Genomic DNA, 7231 nt, shown 5'->3' with positions numbered 1-7231 from the left:
CAGAGAACGCATTCTTTTCTTCAAAATTTACAAGTATTGCTGAACAAGTTATGGTTGCATTTGCATCTGTTTTATATTTGTTCACATTTTCAGAATTTTATTCGTAATTAAAACTTGAATTTTTAGATTATTCAATAGTTTCTGAACAGTTCAAATAAGTCAGAACTGAACAAGAAATGGTTTCAGGTGTTCGATATCAGTTTGTAGTTTAAGAAAAGCAATAAATAATATGATATGCTGAAGAACTAGATACAAATGCAAGACGCAAGAGAAGACGAAAGGATTATATCTCATTAATCTGAACAATTGTATTTTCTGAATAAATATTGCAGAGTAATTTGAAGATAAATGGTCATAGAGAAGAGAAGATCGGTTTAAATAACTCCGATATTTTTTTAACACATTACTGAAGTTGTAGTTTCACAGGAAACAGTTTGACTTGTTTATCAATTTGGATAAAATATTGCTTTTGATGACAGAAAAATGTAGATAAAATCTTAATGTTTATTTTAATTAGGGGTCTAATATTTTTCGTGAATTAAGTATTTCGTTGTTTTTAAATGTGTATTTTATATTTTATTTCAACTAGCTGGATCAACAAGGCACATATATAGTCCAATATTTACTGTACAAAAATGAAAATAAAAAGCGTTTAAGGTCTAATTTTTAATATTTAAAAACTTACTCCAATACTGCTTTACTTGGGATCATAAAAATTTGCAAAAACTGATAATAAGGCAGTGATTTTAAAAATTTACATCTAGGTGGAAAAATGTCGCCAAATTGGCGATTTTTAAAAAAGTTTGAAAACTTAAAATATATTTATGCTATTTGTCTGTCTTCATGGCAAGATTATTTAAATAGTTTAAACTTATCGCATTGCTTTAAGTGTAAGGCACTGAAACTATGGCTTTTTTATTCTCCTCGGCGACAGAGGTCCCAGCGATAACCTATTCGATTGAACCCTTCATATTCTCCGATTTATTCTCCATATTTCAATTTAATTGTTCCTTTACTCATTGGATGGTCATCTCCCCTCGACATTAAAGAGAAATCCAGTTGTAAGTTTTTTTTCTCCAAACAATGCTTTTCATTGTTTGTTTACAACATTTCATCATTTTTTATGTTTAAAATATATTCAGTAAGTGCATAAGATTTTAAAATATACTTAAGCGCTTATTGTGTCTCGATTCTTAATATTTTTATTTGAAAAAACTATGGTCATCTATCTTTAAATTAATAAACAAATTATTATAAATTTAAAATAAAAGAAGACTTTTTTATATTTAACTTATCATAGTTTAAGTGCATACTATATATTAATTGATGTAAATTGATGTTGTGCTATATATTAATTGATTGTAGTTAGATATGAAAGCAATTATTAGTTTAAATTGAAATGAATAATGGAGATATTTTAGTATAAATAAAATATTTGGCAGGAAGAAAAAATGTTTTTAATTTTTTGAAGGAGTTTTTCAAAAACTTGCTAGAAAAAAAAAAGCAATGTATGAAGGAAAAAAAGAATTAAAATTTGCAATTTAGTGAGTCCTTTCGCAATACTTTGCCATTTTTATAGTTTTTGTTAGTTGGTTAAATGAAATTTACCCTTAAAAAATCGAATTATCAATCTTTAAATCATATTTCCTGTCACACAAATTTCTAATTTAAAGTTATCTACACGCAAAAGAAATTTTGATATGTATGCCTTGTTTAATGAATTATATTATATAGATTTCTTCGATATTATTTGCAAGTTAAGTAAAATTTGAAAGTTAATTTTATCTAATTTAATATAAAAAGTAAAATACTGAGCTTATCTTCACGTAAAAACATAGGAACAAAGTGGTTTTTTTTTCTTAATTTTTCCACCACGAATATGTAATAACTGATTTTTAAACTTTGCATTTCAGTATATTAGTTTGAAACTGGGAAAATTCATTTAGAAAATCACATTATATATTAATAATATATTTTTAATTAACTCAACAAATGTTTTCAAACAAAATATTTTAATTCACAGGAAAATGATTTTAAAAAATCTAATATTTATGGAATCATTTAAAAAGAAATTTTGACGTGCTCTTTTTTAAATGAAGTGTTATTATACTTTTTGAAAAAAAAAAGAATTATTACTTTTAAAATAAAACAGGTTACTTAAACGTATTTTTCAGCTAGAAATAAATTTGATACAACAATTCTTAGTAATTTTACTTATACTAATGGAAAAAAAACACACACAATTACTTTTGCTAACGAATTTATAAATATAACTGATTTTTAAAATAATTTCTTAATGTTCAACTTTGAATTTTTACTGTATAGAAAATCTAAACTCATTAAAATACTCTCTATGTAATAAATTACTCTAAAGCAGCTGAGTTTTGCTAGATTTAAAACTAATAAAAAGACAAAATTTTGGTATACGTTAACATTATGAGATTTCGGTTTTAACAAAAATAATTATAACCTAATAAGTGTACCAGAAAAATATCAATTTCTTTTTTAACCCCAGTTGCCTCATAGTGGATTGTTCTCACTTTTGGGGGGTTTCATTGACACATTGATTTTTTCTCTTCTTATTTCACTCTCTTCCCGAGGGTACATCAAATTTTCACACCCAGCAGACAATTCGCCAGCTTTTAAATCTGAAGCCTTAGAAAATGATGTTGCCGTTCTAAGGATGCTAAAATCCTCAATACAGACTTTTTGATTCTTTTTCGACTCTCTATTTAAAAGGAACAGACTCGATTTAAAAGTTTAGAATAGATTAATAGTATAGAGTTAAAAAGTTTGAATAGAGCAGTGGCGTACGCAGAATTTTTTCAAGGGGGGTGTTTATAATTTTCTGAAACTACTAAAAGAAATTCGAGTATGTAATAAAGCACTATTATTTCCCTAACAACTAGACAATTTTNCCCTAAAGCCCTTCCTTGCGTACGCCACTGGAATAGAGTGTGTAATTCTGAGTTGTTTCTAATTGAGTGTATGGCATACATACACGCTTAAACATAGTTTTTGTTGTCTCCGACTCTCCATCAGCTGATGAATTTAGATGATCTATTTATTGACAATAGATCACTAAAATAACATTTCAACAAATTGCATAAATTTATTAAAATTGATACTTACATTTAGGTGGTTAACCCGATATATATAATATCTAAGTCAAAAGATAGCTTTCAAAATTTTTGAGTTCTTTTTTAAGTATAAAATTTTAAAGTTATAAAATTTGTAATTTAAATTCCATCTCTGTCGAAAGACAGTTATCAGAGTCCTTTTTTGGTTTTGATTTAGTGCTCCATTTAAAAATAAAATTTAAAAGTTCAGAATACATAAATAATGTAAAGTTTTAGAATTTGGAATTCAAATTTGATTCTAGATAAAGATACAAATAGGCTTAAATAAATTATAGTTTTCAATATTTTAGTTATATTTTAATCCTTTATTTAAAAAACAACACTTCATGCTTAAAAATTTTAAATACATCAAAGGTTATAAAATTAGGAATTTAAATTTGGGTATACATCTTGGCTCATATTATAGGCTCAAATTTTTTTCTTCAATGTTTTAGTTCTCTTTCAGTTTTTTATTGAAAAACAACAGACCATATTTAAAAGTTCAGAATGCGTGTTAAAGTTATATAGTTTAAAAATTAAGAATTAAAATTTGAGTATGCATCTCGAATCATAGGCTTCAATTTTTTCTTATGTTTTAGTTCGCTTTTAGTTGAAAGACAATAGAGCATATTTAAAAGTTTCGAATACATTAAATTCATATAGTTTCAAAATTAAGAATATAAATTTTAGTATATACCTCTATTCGTATGATAGGCCTATTTTTCTTTTCTTTTTTTATGTTTCCGTTTTCTTTCAGTCCTTTATTTAAGAACAGCAGATCATATTCAAAAATTTAGGAGGCATTAAAAGTATATAGTTTTAAAATTAAGAATTTAAATTTGATTGTAGATCTCCATTCAAATCATAGGCTTGCAATTTATTTCATTGTTTCAGTTGTCTTTCAGTCCTTTATTTAAAAGCAACCGATTATATTAAAAAGTTTAGAATGCATTACAGGTACATAGTTTTAAAACTCGGAATTTAAATTTAAGTATATTTTTTTATTCATATAGACTATTAAAGACGGTCTTAAAAATTTTTTTATTCCCTTAAGCCTTCTCTTTCGGGTCATATTTGAAAGTTAAGAATAGCATAAACCTAAATATGGAATATTAATAAATAATAACTATATAATATCACTTAAATAAATTTCTTGTGCTTAAAAAAATACAGTTTTTAACTGTCATAAAATGTTTTACACAACTAAGCACAATTGACTTTAATATTACACAACTAAAATATATATTTTTATAGAAATTATATAATTTGAATACAAATTTATATTTTTATTTTCTATGAATTGCATTCTAGTTTTTTTTAAGGGATGAAAACGTATTTTTTAATATTTAATATTTTTATAACAAATTATTAACTAACGTGCTATAAACTTAAATTTAAACTCATGACTCGCTTTCTGTTGTCCGTTATTTAAGAAGGATTTTATTGAAAAGAGTCGTAAACATAGAATGAGACTGAAATTTTATTGACAACGTTTCGTAGCTGAAATAAAACATAAAAATTAAAAACAAAACAGCATAATTTTCTACATCATCATTTCTAAAGCATTTTGTAACAATTTATAGCACTATTTCTATTAATGCCCTGGTTTTCACTCGTAAAAGTATGGAGAAATATGACATAAAAATCGAAACGGATAAGACGTAAATTACAGGTTTTATATTTATTTATAAAAACGTATAAACATAAAAGTAAAAAAAAAAAACGTTTACGAAATTCATATTTTAATTATTTTGTAATTCACCCAGCTTCCTAATAATGAAGAAGTTCGCGAACATTATAGTCTAGATTGTTTGTATCTAGATTAAGCATCGGCAGATATCAGATACAATCGCCCTAAACCGATTGAAGAATCTCTAGGGCTTTTTTCTACTCCAGTGCTTCTGAAAACAGGGCAAAAGCTCTCTCTCTCTTCTACCCTATAACATCTCTAGATAACAAGTGACCCAGCACTTAATCCAGGCTGCAGTACTAGACAAGAAGAGGGGGAGAGGTACTATTTTATTGCAGTCTAACAAAATCTCAAACATAGATCCTTTAATCTAGCGCTTTTTATTGTCCTGGATGGAAGATTCATCAAGACAAATAGAAATCCGACCAGGAATTGACCTTCTTCGGGTAATTGGTCGTGGCCAACTGACCATCGTCCAACTCTGATCCCTCGTATGTTAAAGGATCATTTAAAGGCGCCAGGATGTATCCGGGAGAGGTCAAGAGCTAAACTGTTTTTACGAGTGTGTCTTATATATTTTTTTAAAGCTCTGCAGAAGGATTTGCCGTGTGCAGAAGCTGGAATGGTTAACGGTGGAAATAAATGCCTCATCTGGAGTGATTTTTAGAGTTTAAAGGAAGTTGGATTAGATTTTATAGCTCGAAGTAAATTGTCGAGAAATAACCATCTTTACGATGTTTATATATACACTTTTTTTTTTTTTTGCGAATTTTATAAACATTTATCACTAAAGCTTATTGCTTAATGAAGCACGTATTTGATAAAATTTACAAAAATTAATGATTTAATAAATTAAATGTAATTTTTTTATTCTTTCATTGATGTTTAAGTAACCATAACTTTTTATTTGATAGATGTTTTATTGTTAGTTGATAAATGATAGATGCTTTATTTGATGGTTTTTAAATGCATTTATATAATAACTCTGTGTTATTTGGAATGTTTATAAAGAATCTTAAATTTTTCATTTCTTTTTTAAATGAAATAATAGTGATTGCGGGTGTTCTTCTAAACTGTTTCGCCAAAATAAAATAATTAATAAATAATGAAGAAAAAAATATTGATAAAAAATATAATAGATAAATAAATAAATAAAATATAGTTTGAGTGCCTAAAACTTCAAGCAAAGCCTTAGTTTTGGCCAGTAGCTATACCCCGCAAAAATTGTTTTTTTTTTTTAAAGTGGCTAAATGGCTCAAATATTAAAAGTTTAAATATAAATTTTTTTTAAATCATGCATTTGGCAAAACGTTTTCACTTTTAGATGAAAATAAGTAAAATTAATATATACTTCTCGATTTTTGAATCTTATTAAGACCCCATACAATGCAGGATTCGAATATTTTATCATGAATTAAAAAATAGATCACTAACTCTTTTTCTTTTCGCAAAACTGTGTCAACAATTTTGTGCAAATTTAATATTTAGCATAGAGGGCACTGCTGGCTAAAGAAGCATGGGTATATTTTCTTTATATTAGCTACGCATAATTTAGCACATAGGTATTTTAATTTTGTATTCATATTTAAAAACAATGATTCGAATTAATATTATTGCACAGGCTGAGATAGCCTGGTCGGTAGGGCGATGGACCTGTGTCCAAGAGTTCGTGGGTTCGATCCCCGCCGGTCGAATGCTCCCCGTGTAGTAAATGGTGAGTGATGCACATTAAATTTGTCGAGTTGCAAAGTCCTCCATGTTTCCATAATAAATCAATACCTCTGGGGGTACTGATACAGAAGTTTCTATGTCTTCTGGATTGGATCAAAATTATAAGGCTAAGGAGTAGAATATTAGTTGTCGTAAACCCCGAAATTGGGTCGCTTGTTCAAAGACGGATATAAAATAAAATATTATTGCACAGACTACTTTTAACCGGGTGCTCCGATATGATCATACTGAAAAAATATTTTTAAGCATCCTTGTCAAAAAATAATATAGAGGACACAAATTAAAAATTTGGCTAATAAGTGACAAAAGAGCTGTCGAAACTTAGTAAATCACTTCGCTGTAAAATAGGGCTTCTCAGAATTGAGTAAAAATAAGCAGTTGTCGAATTTAAAAATTCCACGCATTCAAAATTGAAACATCATTCGCTTATTTTTCAGCAAGATGCATTCGCAATTGTGAGCGAGAGATGCTTATTGGCAGACGGCAGGATTCGAGCCAAGAACCTTCGGTACCACAATAGAATACTCTAAACACGTCAGCTGTTCACCCCAGTTGATTAGTGAGAGAATCGAAGCTTTACGTAGAGGCCACGACAATGACACGAATTGTCGTATCTCACTTAAAAGTTTTTAAGATGTAGCGAAATAAGTAAAAAGTGAAATTAAAATTATCGATTTCCTGACTTAGCAAT

The 7231-nt window shown here is 27.7% G+C and overlaps 1 long non-coding RNA gene across 1 annotated transcript in view; it reads left to right on the top strand.

Moving 5' to 3' along the window:
• Positions 1-880: 880 nt before the first annotated feature.
• Positions 881-7231, top strand: part of LOC122271104 (uncharacterized) — a 14132-nt gene continuing 7781 nt past the window's right edge. Inside the window, exon 1 of the long non-coding RNA XR_006226166.2 lies at positions 881-1061. This is a non-coding gene — a long non-coding RNA (uncharacterized lncRNA). The remainder of the gene's footprint in view (positions 1062-7231) is intronic.

This window comes from Parasteatoda tepidariorum, chromosome 2 (genome assembly GCF_043381705.1).
Source record: "Parasteatoda tepidariorum isolate YZ-2023 chromosome 2, CAS_Ptep_4.0, whole genome shotgun sequence".
Taxonomy (NCBI): Eukaryota; Metazoa; Arthropoda; class Arachnida; order Araneae; family Theridiidae; genus Parasteatoda; species Parasteatoda tepidariorum.
The sequence above is the reverse complement of the archived record's forward strand: the minus strand, read 5'-3'. Positions and strand labels throughout refer to the sequence as shown.